Consider the following 17,285-nt stretch of genomic DNA (forward strand, 5'->3'; position numbering starts at 1 on the left):
GGGAAGGGTGGCCAGGGGCCCCAGGTACCAGCAGCATGGCTGGGCATCCACACATGGACAATCTTGGAGGAAATGAGAAAAGGGGCTGGGGAGGAAGCAGGCCATTTGGAAGGCTTTATTTGTTGTCTAATGTTCCTTAAAAGGAACATCTGAGTTACACAAAAACTTCAGCACTCTGCCTGTACCTTATATGGAAATTAACGAATGCTCTCAAAAGCCTCGAAGCCTGTGGTTGTGCGGTTGAAATGCGGTGTGGGGTGGGACAAGCAGAAGAAATCATAGAAGAAAATATTTCCTTTCTTCTCATTTATGTCTTTCAACAACATTCAATAAGCATCCACCAAGTACCAGAATTACGCTCGGTGCTAGGATACAATGAACGAGATGCAGGTTGTACCCTCGGAGAGAATGTTCTGGTCTCCTTCGGATGGGCCCCACAGAAAGTGGTGGTGACGGTAATGGCCTATTCCCCGAGAGCCGCTCTCTCTTTAGCAGCACATGGCCTTAAGATAAATTAGGGGGCGCCTGGGTGGCTCAGTTGGTTAAGTGACTGCCTTCGGCTCAGGTCATGATCCTGGAGTCCCTGGATCGAGTCCCGCATCGGGCTCCCTGCTCGGCGGGGAGTCTGCTTCTCCCTCTGACCCTCCCCCCTCTCATGCTCTCTCTCTCTCAAATAAATAAATAAAAATCTATATATTAAAAAAAAAAAAGATAAATTAGGTTGAAGTTCTATTTAATTTAAGATCTAAGTCAGCTGAGCCAGAAATATTTACTGAGTGGTGTCAGGGTTCTCTGATTTTTCCATATATTGCTGTGGTCAGGGCCCATTGGATGGGGTTGGCCGAGAGGCTGTTCGATAACAAAACCACCAAACCAGCAGAACACAACAGAACACCCTGGTTTGGCTCAGCCCCTCTTCTTCCTGCACTAACTTGGCTCCAGCTGGGGGGGGCTGGAAATCACAGGAAGGGTCGGAGCATCCTTCCCAGCTAATGGGAAAAGAGGCACAGTAATCTGTCTAAAAGCTGTCATTGCTATGGAAACGGTTTCCACCATCGCTGATGGTCGCAGGGTCCTCCTACTGCATTCGAAGGACACGCTGCTACTTCTCATCAGAGCATCGGTACAATTCCACCAGGCAATGGTGTCCTTCTTGATGTTTTCTCAAGGAAACTGCCTTGATGTGGCCACCCCCCCACCCCAGAACAACAATGCCCTGAGTCTGGAGGGAAGCGAGGAACACAGCCCCAGAAGCTGGCTGGGAGAGGCCTTTCTGAGTGTTTCTCCAGAGAGGAGAGACTCCAGGATCTCCCAAGGCCTCCTCATTCCAAATCCACAGACCCCATCCTCCCTGAAGGGGCTACAGCATTCGATGCGGTGTTCACATGGTCACCCTGCTTCCTTGCCACTCTTTCCTCCCTGGGCGGCCATGACCCAGCTCAGCCCGGCCTCCTCCCACCTTTCTGACCACCACTTCTCCTCTGTGACGCTCCAAAGATCCTGTCTGCCAACGCTAGCAGAGAGTGGGGAGAGTGTGGCTGGCCCAGGAGGCCAAGCCCAGCCACCCCCTGGAGACACCCTGGAAGAGCCTCCCTTTGGCCAACGTGTCCTCAGACTTTTAATGTCTCTAAGCCCTGATTGTGTTTTCTCTCTCCCTCTCTCTCTCTCTCTCTCACACACACACACACACCACACCCCAAATTCTACGTGTGCTGACGTTAAATCTTTCCAGAATTTCTAGTTGTAAAATTCTGCCAGTCTAGAATTCAGCAAAGCAAGACTTTCTCTTTCCTTCCTCCTTTTTCCCATGTTCTGTGCTCTGCCTGGGGGTCCACCCACACTCGGCCTGGTGGGGAACTCCACCCTGTCCTGGATGTACGTCCAGACCAGGAACCCCAAGACAGCAGCAGACCCTTATTGCAGGGAACCCCAGCTGCTCTTGTAAACTCGTTTATGGCCCTGGTAGAAAGCAGGCTTCAGAACAAAGTCCCAGCCTGCTCCAGAACCCCCGAGTGAGGTGCAGATCACAGGACTTCTGATAAGACGTGATCCAGGCCAGTGACGTGTTCACAACAACAACAACAACAAGCCACCAGAGAAAGTCCGCGGAGCTGACCTTGAGTGACTAGGGAGCAGCAAGTTTGCCAACTTCTTGGCGTGCTGCCATTTTTGTTTTATTGTCTGAATGAAACCTCATCTGTGCACTATTGGATAATTCATTGCTCAGGCTCCGTTACTATGTAACTGCACTAGTTCACAGAGAGATTCTGGGGCTCCCCTTCTCCCCCACCCTGTGCTTCACACAATAGATAGTTAACAAATAGGGGCAGCTCCGAGGGAGCGTGTGCATGGCGCCCACGTGGGGGCTCAGGGTCAACACCCAACAGACACTCATGGCCATTGGCTGAATGTTTGTGCCCCACTCCCCGAAGTTCGCCTATTAAATCCTCACCTCACTGTCAGAAGGTGAGGTCTTTGGGAGGTGATTAGGTCGTGAGAGCAGAGCCCTCATGAAAGAGAGGAGCTCCCTCACCCCTTCTACCATGTAAGGGCCACTGGGAAGGTGACCATCCATAGCGGCCCTCACAAGACACCAAATCGGCTGGCGCCTTGTTCTTGAACTTCCAGCCTCCAGAACTGTGAGAAATAAAGGTCTGTTGTTTAAGCCGCCCAGTCTGGGGGCCACGGCAGCGTGAATGGGCTCACACATTCACGGGTCACAGAAACATACTCTGACACATATAAACCTATGTGGATTCCTAACACTGTGTTGATTTTTCTTAAATCAAATGCAAGGGAATAATTGAGTCTACTTGCCCCCACAACACCACCACCACCGCCCCCCTCCCAAGTTAAGAGAATGGACCTCAGCCTGCCTGGTTCCCAGCTGGGTCCACCCTGCCTGGGCAGTTCTCAGCGTTTGCAGAACAAAGAAGAAATACACAGATAAGCGCAAATTCAACCAGTCACCTGTATACTGCCACAGAGTGTCCAGAATGCCCTTTGAACCGGGCCCAGATTCAAAGCCACGGCCCCATGACTCCGACAGGCTGGTGGTGGGAAACGGAGTCTCTGAACAGTTGAGAGACTTGCCTGGGCACCCACAGCCGGGAAGCATAGTGGGTTGGGGCTTGAATCTACCTCCTTGAATTCTAAATCCTTCCTTCTCTCTCCTACACCAGGTGGCCTTCCGTAAATGTGAACACACACACACACACACACACGTGTGCTTGGTATAGACACCTGTGCCCCAGAGGCAAAGACTGTAAACACCAGGAGGGGCTCACAGACCCCTGAACTAGAGCCAGTCAGGAGGCTGGAGGGTCAAGGGCTGCACCCTGAGGTCACGCTTGCTTCTTACTGGCGTAGGCGGCCCCATGGACACTCCAAACTCTTGGCATGGGAGCTCTGTGCATCCAAGTTCAAAGTCTTCAACCTGGGCTCCCACAGTGATGTAGGTCCCCTCCAAAGCTCACACACCCCCCACATGCAGTGTAGTGAGGGGCCTCCTTGGGGAAGACCCTCCAGCCGCACTGGCCAGACTCAAGTGGAGGGCGAGGCTGTCATCTTTTCTTTCAACACTAGACCCATCCTCTTCCTGTGCCCACCTCTCAGGTGTTAGATGGTAACAATTCAAGGTGTTTCTTCTCCTATCTGGGGTTCCTCATAGGTTCCAGGAGCCAGAAGGGACCTGAGAAGGATCTAGCCCTACCTCTTGTATAGGACTCCTTTAGGCCACATTCCTGGCAGGGAGACTTGCAACCCATATGGAACACTTCTGCAGTGGGAACTCACCACCCTCCAAGGCAGAGCCTTCCACTGTCAGCCAGCCTGTATTTTGAGGGAAGTCCTCCTTAGACTGAGCTGAAGTCACCAGCGGCAGCCCTTCACACCTGAGGGGAGGCCACGTCACCCTTTGAGTCTTCTCTGTCCCCTTCCATCACCCCAATCACCCCAGTCACCTCAAATCACATGGTTTCTAGACCTGTCCCCCTCCTGGGCACCCTTCCCTGGGTATTCACCTGCTGGTCCTCGTCCACTTCAAAACGTGAGACCTAGGCCTGGACAGGAGCTCCAGCCAGGGCCCAAACCCCGGCAGAGCTTGATGGGATCTTTGCATGAAGCCTCCGACCACAGGGCATCTAAGAAGCCACAGGGCACCGTTGGGGGTGCCAGCTCTGTGTAAAAGGGTGGACTTTGACCATCTGCCTGCTCCTTATCGTCACCGCCAAACACACTGATGCCTAGTGCCTGTTTTCCAAAAGGCTGGGCATTGGCATCTCTTGAGGATCTTTCAAAACCCAAAAGAAAGAAGTACCTAATGGTGGAACTGCAGGCACTATGATATAGCAGTGGGGCAGACTTGGGGCAGGGGTAGTGGGGTCATCATTCCTAAAGCTGGAAAACTCCTACGATAACCACCACTCCCCTCGATCCAACACAAGACTGTGCTCGGCTGACGCCCCATCCCGTCCCCACCCCATCGTGTCGTCTATCCAGGACCACAGGCAATGCGATGCTATCATCCCCCCTCAAATCACTGTCAGAACAGCAGGCCACCAGAGCTCTTCCATAAGATCTCCCTGGCCTTGGACTAACTTTCAAGAACTTTAAACTGATAGAAATTGAATCGAGCCATGGGTAATAACAATACCTCCTATTTATGTCAGGTTTCCCTTTACTATGTACTTTCACATAAAGTCTCTAACCTGACCTCTACAACATTCAATAGGGAAACGAGCAGGAGAGGTGGGTAATGCTGCTCCCATTCTATAGATGAGAAAACTGAGGCCCAAGAAAGGGGACTTTCTCACTCAAGGTTGCTGTGCTAGTAAGTGGCAGGCCTGGGACTTGAACCCAGCACTCGTAAGTCCAAGTTAGTCCAGAGCTCTTTGCAAGACGCCTTTGGAGATTACTTCACTGAAGTCTGCTCTGCCTTTCTAGAGTTGAAGACACTGAGGCCTAGGAAAAGCCCAACAAGCTAGAAGCAGAATTGGGGTTCCGCTCAGAGTTTGAGTCCTGGGTCTGCCCCTACTTTCAGGACCCCAAGATACCCGCTACGCCAGCCCCCTAAGGAGAGAGTATTGTTCAACTCACCTCAGACCACGGAAGTCCCTGCTGTCGCACGAGGACCTCCAGACCAGGGCTCTGCGTCAGGAGCCCCCGCAGTGTCTGGGTACCACTTCCTGTCGGCTGGAAGTTGGACCGAGGGGGTAATCCCTCTAGCTTGCCCAGGGAGAAGATGTCGCTATTGCTGCTGCCAGTTTCCAGTGTCTCAGAAGATATTTTGGTCGTGATCACGTTTATATGGTAACTCCCAGGAGCTGAGCTCATGGGCGGCCAATCCAGAGAGCCTAGGGTCAACCTTTGCGGGTTCTGGCCTCGCCCCGTCCTATCACAAGTCTGCTTCCTGCTCTTCCAGCAAGAGGAGGCTTACCTCAGCTACCTGGGGAAAAAAAAAAAAAAAACAGTTTCATTTAACGACTTCCCTATTACATCCAAACAGCAACAAGAACCCAATACCAGAAAACAACCTTGGACCTGGCTGGAGGAAAGCCAGTCCATGGAAGAGAAAACAAGCCCTTATGGGAAAAGCAGGTGGGGGGAGGGGGGAGGAGGAGGCGTTTCATCACCTTCACCTTCAGCTCTCTCGGAAGAGGGAAAGATCTGAAAAGAAAGGTCATTGAACGCAACACATATATTCCTTGAGTTGGACGAAAAACTCAGAAGGAGGATGATGAGGAACATGTTTTCCAAATCCCGCTACCCTTGGAGAGGGTCGCCATGAATCTTGACAGAACATTCAAAGAAGTCTTAAAAATTCACATTTTTCACTTTCTGTAATGCCTGAGATTTTTTTAGAGAGTTGATACATGTTTATAATCCAAAAGAGAAGAACCAGTTTTAGAAACAAAAGCGAAAATAGGCAGAAATCCAATTCTGTTTAACTGACGCGGGGAGGCATCGCAAAGTAAATATTGAAAGCACCCTGCTTTGGAGGCACCCAGACCTGGAACCATATGCCAGCTGTGTGACCACTGGCAGGGGACACAATGTCTCTGAGTTTGTTTCTCATTCAAAAACTAAGTAGTCACCTTAGAGGGTGACTGTAGGGCTAAATGGGATAATGTTCCTAAGGAAAAGAAGAAAACGTACTGAGTACCAAGCCCTTTTCTCCACCCTTTCTTTTTTTTTTTTTAGATTTTATTTATTTATTAGAGAGAGATAGAGGGCAGGAGAGAGCATGAGCAGGGGGAGCAGCAGAGGGAGAGGGAAAAGCAAGCTTCCCCCTGAGCAGGGAGCCTGGTTTTGATCCCAGGACTCCAGGATCATGACCTGAACTGAAGGCAGACACTTAACCAACTGAACCACCCAGGCGCCCGTCCATCCTTTCTGTGTATTAAGAATGCCTAGCACCTGGAAGTGCTCAATAAAGGGACAATATTTTACTATTGGTAGCACGTTTACTAACATTTTATTCATTCTGCCAGCAAATAGGTTTGGGATCCAGCTATGTGCTGGGCACTGTCTCAACATTGAATTTAGAGGATTGATTAGCCCAAGAGCTGACCCAGGCTTCAGATAAGCGTTAAATTATGTCCTCCTCCCTCCAATTTTTTCTTTTATTTTCTTTAATGAAACTGAGGTTTTTTTAATTTAATTTAATTTTATTATGTTACGTTAGTCACCATACAAGACATCATTAGTTTTTGAAGTAGTGTTCCATGATTCATTGTTTTTGTATAACACCCAGTGATCCATGCAGTACCTGCCCTTCTTAATACCCATCACGGGGCTAACCCATCCCCTCACCCCCCTCCCCTCTAAAACCCTCAGTTTGTTTCTCGGAGTCCATAGTCTCTCATGGTTCGTCTCCCCCTCCGATTTTCCCCTCCTTCATTTTCCCCTTCCTTCTCCTAATGTCCTCCATGTATTCCTTACGTTCCACAAATAAGTGAAACCATATGATAATCGACTTTCTCTGCTTATTTCACTTAGCATAATCTCCTCCAGTCCCATCCATGTTGATGCAAAAGTTGGGCATATCCTTTCTGATGGCTGAGTAATATTCCATTGTATAGATGGACCACATCTTCTTTTCTTAGCCAGGTCCTCCTGCAGCATGCATCCTGCGTGCTCTTTCTCATTCAGAGGTGAGTAAGCCCCGCCCAGCCCTCATAGCGTTCCCAGTGTAGTTGGGAAGAGAGACACACAGAAGCATCATACAACCAGGTGGGGAGGGAGCGGGGAGTATTGTTTCATGGGTACAAAGTGTCAGTTTGGGTAGAGGAAAGAGATCTAGAGATAGCTGGTAGACTGGTTGTACAACAAAGTGAATGTACTTAATGCCACTGGGCTGTAGCCTTTAAAATGGTTAAAATGGTAAATTTCATGTTATGTGTATTTTACCACAATTGAAAAAAAAAAAAAGCAGATGGAAGAGCAGGGGCAGAACCAAGGGGGCAACATCCGCAAACCTCCCCTGTGACCCCGTAGTCCATGCACGGGTACACACAGTCCTGGGCTCCCATAGGAGGGAGAGCCATCCTGGGGCCATTATGGGCATTGGCACCTTCTCTAGTCAGCCAGAGGGGCAACCTAGCCCTGGCCCTCTGCCCGTCAAAGACCAAGCCTCGCGCAGGGATCTGGGGGGCTCGGTCTGTTAAAGGCTGACTCTTGGTGTTGGCTCAGTTCATGATCTCGAGGTTGTGGGATCGAGCCCCGGGGGGAGTCTGCTTCTCCCTCTCCCTCTGCTCCTCCCCCAGCTCGTGCTCACGCGCTCTCTCTCTCTAAAATAAATAAATAAAATCTTTTTTTTTTTAAGTGCTAATTATTTCAAGACAGAGACAGCAGAGCATGAAACCAATCACAGGCCTTTCTGAGTGCCAGTCACACGGCCATGGAGGGGACTCTGGTGGGGACAGTTCCCGGTCAGTGCTGTGATGAAAGAGGACAGAGCGACGGAGAGGGGGAAAGTGAGACAGAATATTTTTTGAAAGTCTCATTTAAGTATCACATACAGAAAAGTGCACCAATCATAACCATACAGAATTTTCACAAAGAGGAAATTTAGGTGTGGAACCAGCACCTAAATCAAGAAGCAGAATCCCAGCAGCCTGGAAGCCTTCCTCGTGCTTCTCATGGGTATCCCAATCAGAACTTCTAACAGCTTAGGTTATTTTGCCCATGTGGGGGCTTTATGTAAATGGAAACCAGAGTGTATGTTTTCTTTCACGGCTGGCTTTTCTCTCTTTCACGTCTCAGCCATACTGTGGCCTGTAGTGCGATTGTAAATTCTCTGACAGACGACGCCAAGTGTCAGAGAGGATGTGGGGGGCCCAGAACTCTCCTAAGCTGCTGGAGGGAGCGGAAACTGGGTGCAGCCACTTTGGAAAATTGAGTGGCATTGTCCGCTGAAGCTGAGCAGCCACCCACCCTCTGACGCGGTACTTCCATTCCTAAATACAAACGCAACAGAAATGCGTGCACCTGCTCCCCCAAAGCAACATTTACAAGAGGGCTTCTATCAGCACTATTTGGAATAGCCCCAAACTCAAAAATTTGCAAAAACAGGGGCATATTCACAAAATGGAGAATTTTTTTTCTCCCTGAGAGTCTGTATATTTGTTTGTTTAGAAAGACCATTTAGCTTCTTGGGTGGCCTGCGCAGGCAACACAGGGACATGGAAGATAAACTTGGTCTCGAGGGAAAATGAAGGTATCGAATGAAGAGGGGTGGGTGGAAGGGAGTGCTCCAGTCTCAGGAGCCAGGGGCGGGGCGGTTCTGAGTGACATACTTAACAGAAGAATTCTCCCAGGAGACACTGGAGAATCTTTCTGACGTTGGAACCCCCATTCCCAGAAATATAACCGCCATTCCAGTGAGAGAATTTGCATTGTGGAAATGGTGAGTCCCAAGGGCAAAGAGCGAGTGCCTGGACAGGCCCTCCTTCCCGGGGCCACACCCTCTGCCTGGAATCCATCAATTCAAAGTCCAGCCCCAACCTCGTTTGCACCTTCCACTTACCCAGCTTCCTAGAGAGATGTCTTCTTCGCTCTCCTCAGTGACAGGTACCTGAACCCTGTGACCTCACACTTGCCCAAGCCAGGTCGGGACCAGGGACCAAAATCCCCTGGCCAGAAGGCAGTCTCAGAATTTCTTTTTGGGTTCTGTGCAAAAATGACTGAATTTGGGTCTCCTGCCTTTTTTTTTTTTTAAGATTTTATTTATTTGAGAGAGAGAATGAGAGACAGAGAGCATGAGAGGGAGGAGGGTCAGAGGGAGAAGCAGACTCCCCGCCGAGCTGGGAGCCCGATGTGGGACTCGATCCCGGGACTCCAGGATCATGACCTGAGCCGAAGACAGTCGCTTAACCAACTGAGCCACCCAGGCGCCCTGGGTCTCCTGCCTTAAGTGCTCAAGGAATCTCAGTCCCTCTCCACGCTCCCCTGTCTCGCTGACTTTCCCTGCCCCTCCAGGGTCTCCCAGAATCTCCCCTCCCTCAGTTGTTTCTGGGCCCCCACTGCAAGTGAGCAACTCAGGTGACCCTCATGAGGGCCTGGCTTTGACTTTGGACGGAGCTGCACTGCAATCCAGCTCCTCGCCTGCAGTGGGCATACTAGACTAGTAATGCCAACAACGGCCATTTGCGGAAATGTTTACTGTATGTCAGGCCTTGTACTAAGAGCTTTCACGTGTGTTATTTCTTTTTATCCCCATAATAATGTTTATAAGGTAGATATTGTTCTTTTACAGATTTGGAAAGTGACACCCAAAAAGACAAAATGCTTACGTGACACGGCTAAACGGCAGAAGAGAACCTGTCAGTCAATCTCCAAACATGTCGTTAACCATGGCACACCACTATTCTTCTGAACCTCAGTTTTCATAGCTGTACAATGGGAATAAATGACACCGACCTGGCAGAATTGGCGGGAAAGTTCAAGGAGGTGATTCCCATGAGCACTAGCCTGGGCCACAGAGTAAGGGACTCGGGCCGTGGCAGCATGGGGTGTAGAGGAGCCCATGATGAGGCCTCAGCTGAGGGGCTGGGGACCACAGCCCTCTCACGGAACTTGTGTGAAACCTAACAGTGCTGTGGGAGTGAGGCCAGTGAATAATTCTCTGTACTCCTCTTTCCCATGTCCTAAGGTGGCCATCGGTCCACTCACCCTCCTGTGGCTCTGGCCAGCCTTTCACATTCTCTGTATCAGTAATGAACACACTTGGTCAACAATGGCTTAAGCCAGGGTCTCTCACCTTGGCTCTACGGACATTTTGGGCCAGATAATTATTTGTTGTGTGGGCTGTCCTTCGTATTGTAGGATATTTAGCAACAATCCTGGCCCCTACCGACTAGATGCCAGGAGTACCCCCTTCCAGTAGCAAAAACCAAAAATGTCTCCAGACATTACCAAATAGCCCCTGAAGGGTAAAATCACCCCCAGGTAAAAACCACTGACTTAAACAATGATGCCATGTAATGATCTCATTCGAATGGGAGTCCCTGAAGGTAGGTAGTTCCAGGTTTGGTGCAGCAGCTTGAGGATGCTAACAAGGATCATCACCTCATGATCACAAGATGGCTGCCACAAATCCCATTGCACCACCATCACATTCAAATTCAAAGGTAGGCAAGAGGCACAAAGTGATGGTGTCCTGTGTGGCTTTGCCTTTAATCTCAAGAGTTTTCCCAGGCACTTCTCAGTAGTTCTCTTCTAAGTCTTGTTGACCAAAACTGGTTGTATGTCTATCCCTAGCTGCAAGGGAGGCTGGGGAAGTGACTAGGTGGCCAGGGAGAAGAGGGTAGGAAATGGTGTGGGTCCCCCCTGACCTGGCGGTATGGGCACTTCCCATACATGTGGAAATTATTCTTCTATCTGCTTTCCTCACTAGATGACAGCACCTTGACGACAGGGACCTCCTTAGGTTTTCCTCTGTGTCCTCAGAACTTAGCCAGGTGCTTGGCAGTGAGAAGGTGCTCAATCAATGCTCATTGAATGAATGAGTGAGTGAACTAATCAATGAATGCTTTCACTTCCCCCCTTTTTGCTTACATCACTAAAAGCCCTACATAGGCAATTATTTATTCACATGCAAATTAAACATGGTTTAACTACAAATAAGCCCATAATGCAAGTGATGATGCAAACATCTCCCAGTTTCTTCAACAACAGCACAAAAGTCACTAGTAGGTTCTCCATAAGCTTTTATTGATTAAATAATTCATATCAGTGTTTGGCAAACCTTTCATGTAGAGACAGAGTGAATATTTTCAGCTTTGTGGGCCACATGAGCTCTGTCGCAACTATTCAACTCTGAACAGAGTGAGTGAGAAAACAGCCATAGATAATATATAAACAAATGAGCATGGCTCTGTTCCAATAAAACTTTATTTATGGGTGCTGAATTTGAATTTCATATAATTTTTACATGCCATGAAATATTACTCTTCTAAAAAATCTTTTTTTCAACCATCTAAAAATGTAAAAATCATTCCCAAAGGTTCTTGGGCCCTATAAAAACAGGTGACAATCCATAGTTTACTGACCTGATTGATACTAAGAGTCACATGCTTTGGGTTTTCTGGGTCACTCTCAGGAATACATCCAAATCACTTAGAGCAGTAATATCACAGTATTTCTTAACATCAAGCAACAAATTAAACTTGAAAGTACATTAAATGACTGCGCCATAACATCCAGTGGACTGTATTTTAAGAAATCAAAGGCAATTTGAGATTAAGAAACTACTCCTGTCAGGGAGCCGTGTCAACGGGTTTAAACAAAATTGTTTGACAATTTCTATATGCAATCCTGATGGGAATTTTTTTAAGCTAGGCAGAGGAGGAGATTTCTTTTTCATGATAAAAATGATTTATCTTAAGTAATATCCAAAATATGACTTAGATCAATGGGAGTAACACTGAAAAAAAACAGGGCTTTTTAAATCGGGTTTCATGTATTAGAGGACTAGGAAGTGCTGAATGGTCATGAAGCTGTGGGGACATTTTCTGCTGGGGGTGGAGGGCAAATGGGCTGGTGTCTGTATTGCTGGGACATAGCAATTCCACTCCTAGAAGTTTTCACACGGCTCTTTAAGGGCACATGAACGAGGAGTCCACCAAAGCACCATTTGTGGTAACGGAGAGTTAAAGGATCCTGGAGAAGGACAAATAAAATGTAGAAGAGGGACACCCTGAAGAATTATTTACACATGAGAGGCCTGGTTGGATAAACTCATAGCAATGTGGAGAGATCCTAAACATGCAGTATTTATTGGAAAAAAGTGAGAAACAGAATGAGATGTACCAAATAACATTATGTAAATTAAGAAGATAAACAGGCAGGGGCGCCTGAGTGGCTCAGTCGGTTAAGCATGGGACTCTTGATTGCAGCGGGGGTCATGATCTCAGGGTCATGAGATTGGGCCCCTCGTTGGCTCTGTGCTGGGCATGGAGCCTGCTTAAGATTCTCTCTCTCCCTCTCCCTCTGCCCGCCGCACCTCACTCTCTCTCGCACATGCACGTATGCACACTTGCACACATGCTTTCTCTCTCTCCCTCTCTCAAAAAAAAACAAAACAAAACCAAATGGGGTGCCTGGGTGGCTCAGTCGGTTAAGCATCCACCTTTGGCTCAGGTCATGATCTCAGGGTCCTGGGATCGGGTTGCGCGTTGGGTTCCCTGCTCAGTGGGGAGTCTGCTTCTCCCTCTCTCTCTCTATGCTCTCGCTCTTTCTCTCCCTCAGGCAAATAAATAAAATAAAATAAAATAAAGGAATATAAACAGGAAAAACAAGAATGCTGGGTTTGTAAGAATACATATAAAAAGATACACATTCAGAAGGGGGGGGAATCGGAGGGGGAGACGAACCTGAGAGACGATGGACTCTGAAAAACAAACTGAGGGTTCTAGAGGGGAGGGGGGTGGGAGGATGGGTTAGCCTGGTGATGGGTATTAAAGAGGGCACGTTCTGCATGGAGCACTGGGTGTTATATGCAAACAATGAATCATGGAACACTTCATCTAAAAGTAATGATGTAATGTATGGTGATTAACATAACAATAAAAAATTAAAATAAAAAAAAGATACACATTCAACATATCAGCAGGGTCAGTTGGGGAGAGAAAGCCACCCAGGATAAACACATACATAACACATGCGAGAGGGGGCCTTGCACAGGCAAATGATGTACCATGAACTGTACCTGAGGTCCAGGGAAAAAAAACAAAACAAACAAACAAAACAAAAATAAACAAGAAGACCATAAATCTCTTAAATCTGCAAACATCATTGCACAATAGTGAAATATCAGAGGTCTTCCAGTTGAAAACAGGAATAAAAGATAAAGCCAATTATCTCATAATTGATGAACATTGTTCCTGGTATTTCTGACCAACACATTAAGACCTGAGATAGAAATAAAAGGTCTACATAAAAGGTAAATAGGTAGGTAGATGGATACACAGATAGATATAGAGACAGAGACAGATATACACATACATATAGATACAGATTTTATCAGCTTCCAACTGAGCCAACTTCTGACCATAGAGCTACTTAAAAAATCTTCCCGAATGTCTTGTCAGGTTTCAGCCAGGATAAATAGTAAATACTCCTGGGAGTATTAAACAACACCATGGACCCAAGAGGCATCCCCGCAAAGACTGCAAAAGATGATACCTGCCAAAGATTCAGGGCCACTCCCAAAGATAACTAAATGAAAGAAAGACTTATTAGGCAAGTCCCCTGGGCGGCTGACAATAGACCTTGCCTGCAAATGGGCTGCCAACACACATTTGTGTCCGGCCATATTTTGGGGCCCCCAACCTAATGGTTGCCAAGCCAAGTTCTTAGGACACAAAACAAACAAACAAGAAAGTAACCGCTACCCCGGGGGTGGGGGGAGGATCCATAACCAGTGGATTTGGATTTGGAAAGGAAGAGACAATGTGAAATTTTACCTTCCTCTCTCACCTGAGCACAGCGAACAGAGATTCAGGAGAGCTGACCCTGGTGAGAATTCTCACCCTTTGCTGGCTGCTGCCCACTCTCCTAGGATCCCATCTGCAGGATCCAAAGCAAGTAGGGTTTAAAGCACAGAATGTACCTCTGGTATCTACCAGAAATTGGCAAGATTTTCCATTAGTTTTAGATTTCCCTTGACTGTTCAAGGAAATCACCGGTAGCAATTTACCAGAAAATTCCTCAGATCCTGTCAACCCTGGGAGGGGGCTCTCCTTCGAGGATAGACATGGGGGCATCTATAAGACCACCAACAGTGGACTTTTGTTTACAGTCATGTAGTCTCTTCAGAGTGGAAAGACCAATCAGACAGAGGACTAGTAGAATGAGTCCTTACGTAGAAGAGGAGGGTAGTGGGGGCAGTAGGAGTGACATCAGCCTCATGGTCTTTTGTTTGCCGCACTTTTATGCCTTTAATTCTTCATTAGCCTTTTGCAATGAACATTTCAACGAAACTATTTTGGAAATTTGAAGCCTTTTGGAGGCTCCTACATACTGATTAAAATAGGGGTCCCATTCTGTTTGTTTGATTTGGTCATCCTTGCTTCCGAGTGCATTTTTTAAATAAATGATCTTATCTAATTAGAACATTCCTCATAATGGTCATTGTTCTAAGTTGTCTTCAGTAAGATTGGTCCATGCATATGAGGAGAGACCATAATTTCTTTAACATAAAACCAACCACAGTTGCTAAGGAGGGGGCCATTCTTAAAGCATTTAGATGACTAAGATCCCATTTTTGGAATGTTCCTGAGAGAAAAAAAAAAAAAATTCTTAGATAGCCAAGGGGACATGCTTGAGGTTGAGATGTCAGTTCTGTTTGACAGCATGCCTTTCTCAGGATACTCCTTTTTCCTGACAGACGGCTTCTGCCCTATTTATCTGACCTGTGACCAGGTCTCCCATGTTGCACAGAATTTTCTTGCTGGTGGCGAGTGACCTAATATGAAACTCCCTCGTCTGTGATCACCTTATCTTTACACAGTAGTCTTGTGCTTCAGAGATGGTTGTCTCTCTTAGAAAGGTGGCAAGTGCTCTAGCAGCATCCAGGTGCTCAACCATGCCATCGGCTTTGGTTTTAGTCTTGCTCTCAGGAAAATTCACAAGTTTAAATCTAAACCAAGCACATTCTAATTCATAAACCAGGCACATTCTAAATTCAGAAACCAAGTGCATTCTAAATTCAGAAACCAAAAGAGTACTTACCAGAAGGACAATCTGTCCTTATCCAAATCCCAGAAAAAGTCAGAAAGCTCAACCAAAAGGAGGGAGCTTGAAATTCAACAGGAAACTCATAAAACTGGAAGCAGAATGTCACTCATGAAAGCACTGAGCTCCAGGGGCTCAGTTCAGGCGACTTGTTTGATTCTGAGGCTCCTCTTCCCTGCGGGGGGTAAGGCAGGTTGTCTCTTTCCGATCTCACTTCTGACACCATTGAATGTCAACCTAAATAAGGGGGTAAACTGAGGCAAGCTCAAATTATTAGAAATTTGAGTTTATTTAGGAATAGCAGAGGCTGCAATGCCAGAAACACAAGCTTTAGCAAGCTATAGGGGAGTCCGCTGGGTTTGTGGGCTGTCTTTACAATCAAGGAGCACATAGTGGGGAAGTCCAGCCAGAGTCCAAACAATGGGTTCATTGGCTTGAGGATAGGGAAAGATTGTTGGCAGATATTCATTAATCAGGAGATAAGTCTTGTCTTCTGTAAGTCAGGCATTTGATGGAAATCAGTCTCTTGGTTCTTAGGTTCTATTTTTCTGAGGATACATGTGTGAGATTCTCCACTTTGTATCCTTTGATTCCATTTTAGATTGAAATTCTTTCATGAAATAAATCTAGATAGGCAATAGTATTATCACTGGTAGAAATATAATTACAAAGCCAGAAAATTGGGATCAGTTGAAAATTTTTAGAATTAATAATACGAAAGAGCCTGCGTGAAAAATAAATACCACAAAAAGGTCCAGTTTTTCTATTTACTGTTATTTACAATATTTTCTATTTACTATTTACTTTATTTCTATATAACCAGGTAGAAGGTGTGATGGCAGGAAATTTGGCATCCATAAAGCAATTTGAGAATACTCTGTCCAGAGGCACCTGGGTGGCTCAGTCAGTGAAGCATCTGCCTTTGGCTCAGGTCATGATCCCAGGATCCTGGGATCAAGCCCCACATCAGGCTCCTTGCTCAGTGGGGAGTCTGCGTCTCCCTCTCCCTCTGTCCCTCCTCCCTGCTCATGCTTTCTCTCTCTTTCTCAAATAAATAAATAAAATCTTAAAAAAGAGAGAATAAAAAAAATAATAATAAAAAAAAAGGGAGAGAATACTCTGTCCTGAAGAAGAAATGTATGAGGCCTCCAAGCAGTATAAAAGATTTGAGAAAATACAGAAACATCCACATTCTTGAAAGGAAAGCTTATATATATATATAAAAAAACTAATTCTCTGCTGGTAATTCATAGTTCATCACAGTTTCGATTAAAATTCAAAAGAATTTGACAGAATTTGAATATAAAAACTGGCAAATTTTCTCTGGCTATATCTTCCTAGAAAAATTGACAGGTAAGGTTACATAATATTTTTGGAAGATAATAATTGAGATAAAGAAGGGACATTTTCTCTGCCAGATATGAAATGTATTATAAAGCTGAAGAAGTAAAAGAAGGCTTGTCAACAAGAATCAATGAACAATCAATCAGAAAAAAATAGCTCTGAAACCATTCCAAACAATATGTGAATTTTGTGTATGAGAAAGAAAGCTCACAAACCAACAAGAAGAGGTGGGTTATACAGCAAATGGTATTGAAGACATTAGCTAGAAGGTGGGGAGGACCCGTTTAGATCCACACTTTATACTGTAGTATAAAATAATTTGCAGATGCATTAAAGCATTATATGTAAAAATAACACTACTTTAAAAAGCTAAAAAAATAAATACATAACTTAATTTGGGTGAAGGGCTTTGTAAGAATAAAACCCATAATGAGGGGCACCTGGCTGGTTCAGTCAGTAGAGTATGCGACTCTTGATCTCAGGGTGGTGATTTCAAGTTCCACGTTGGGCCTAGTATACTTTAAGTAAAAAAAAAAACATAATGAGAAGAGTCATATAAGGAAAAAATGATAGATTTGACTTAGTCAAAATCATAAACTTCTGCAAATCAAAAACATTATCAAAGGTTAAAAGGCGAACAACCAAACTAGGAATAATTATTTTTAACAAATACTACAGGCAAAGGGTTACTCTCTTTATTTTAT

The sequence above is a fragment of the Mirounga leonina genome, unplaced genomic scaffold (genome assembly GCF_011800145.1).
Source record: "Mirounga leonina isolate KUSES-001 unplaced genomic scaffold, KU_Mleo_1.0 Mir_53, whole genome shotgun sequence".
Lineage (NCBI taxonomy): Eukaryota > Metazoa > Chordata > Mammalia > Carnivora > Phocidae > Mirounga > Mirounga leonina.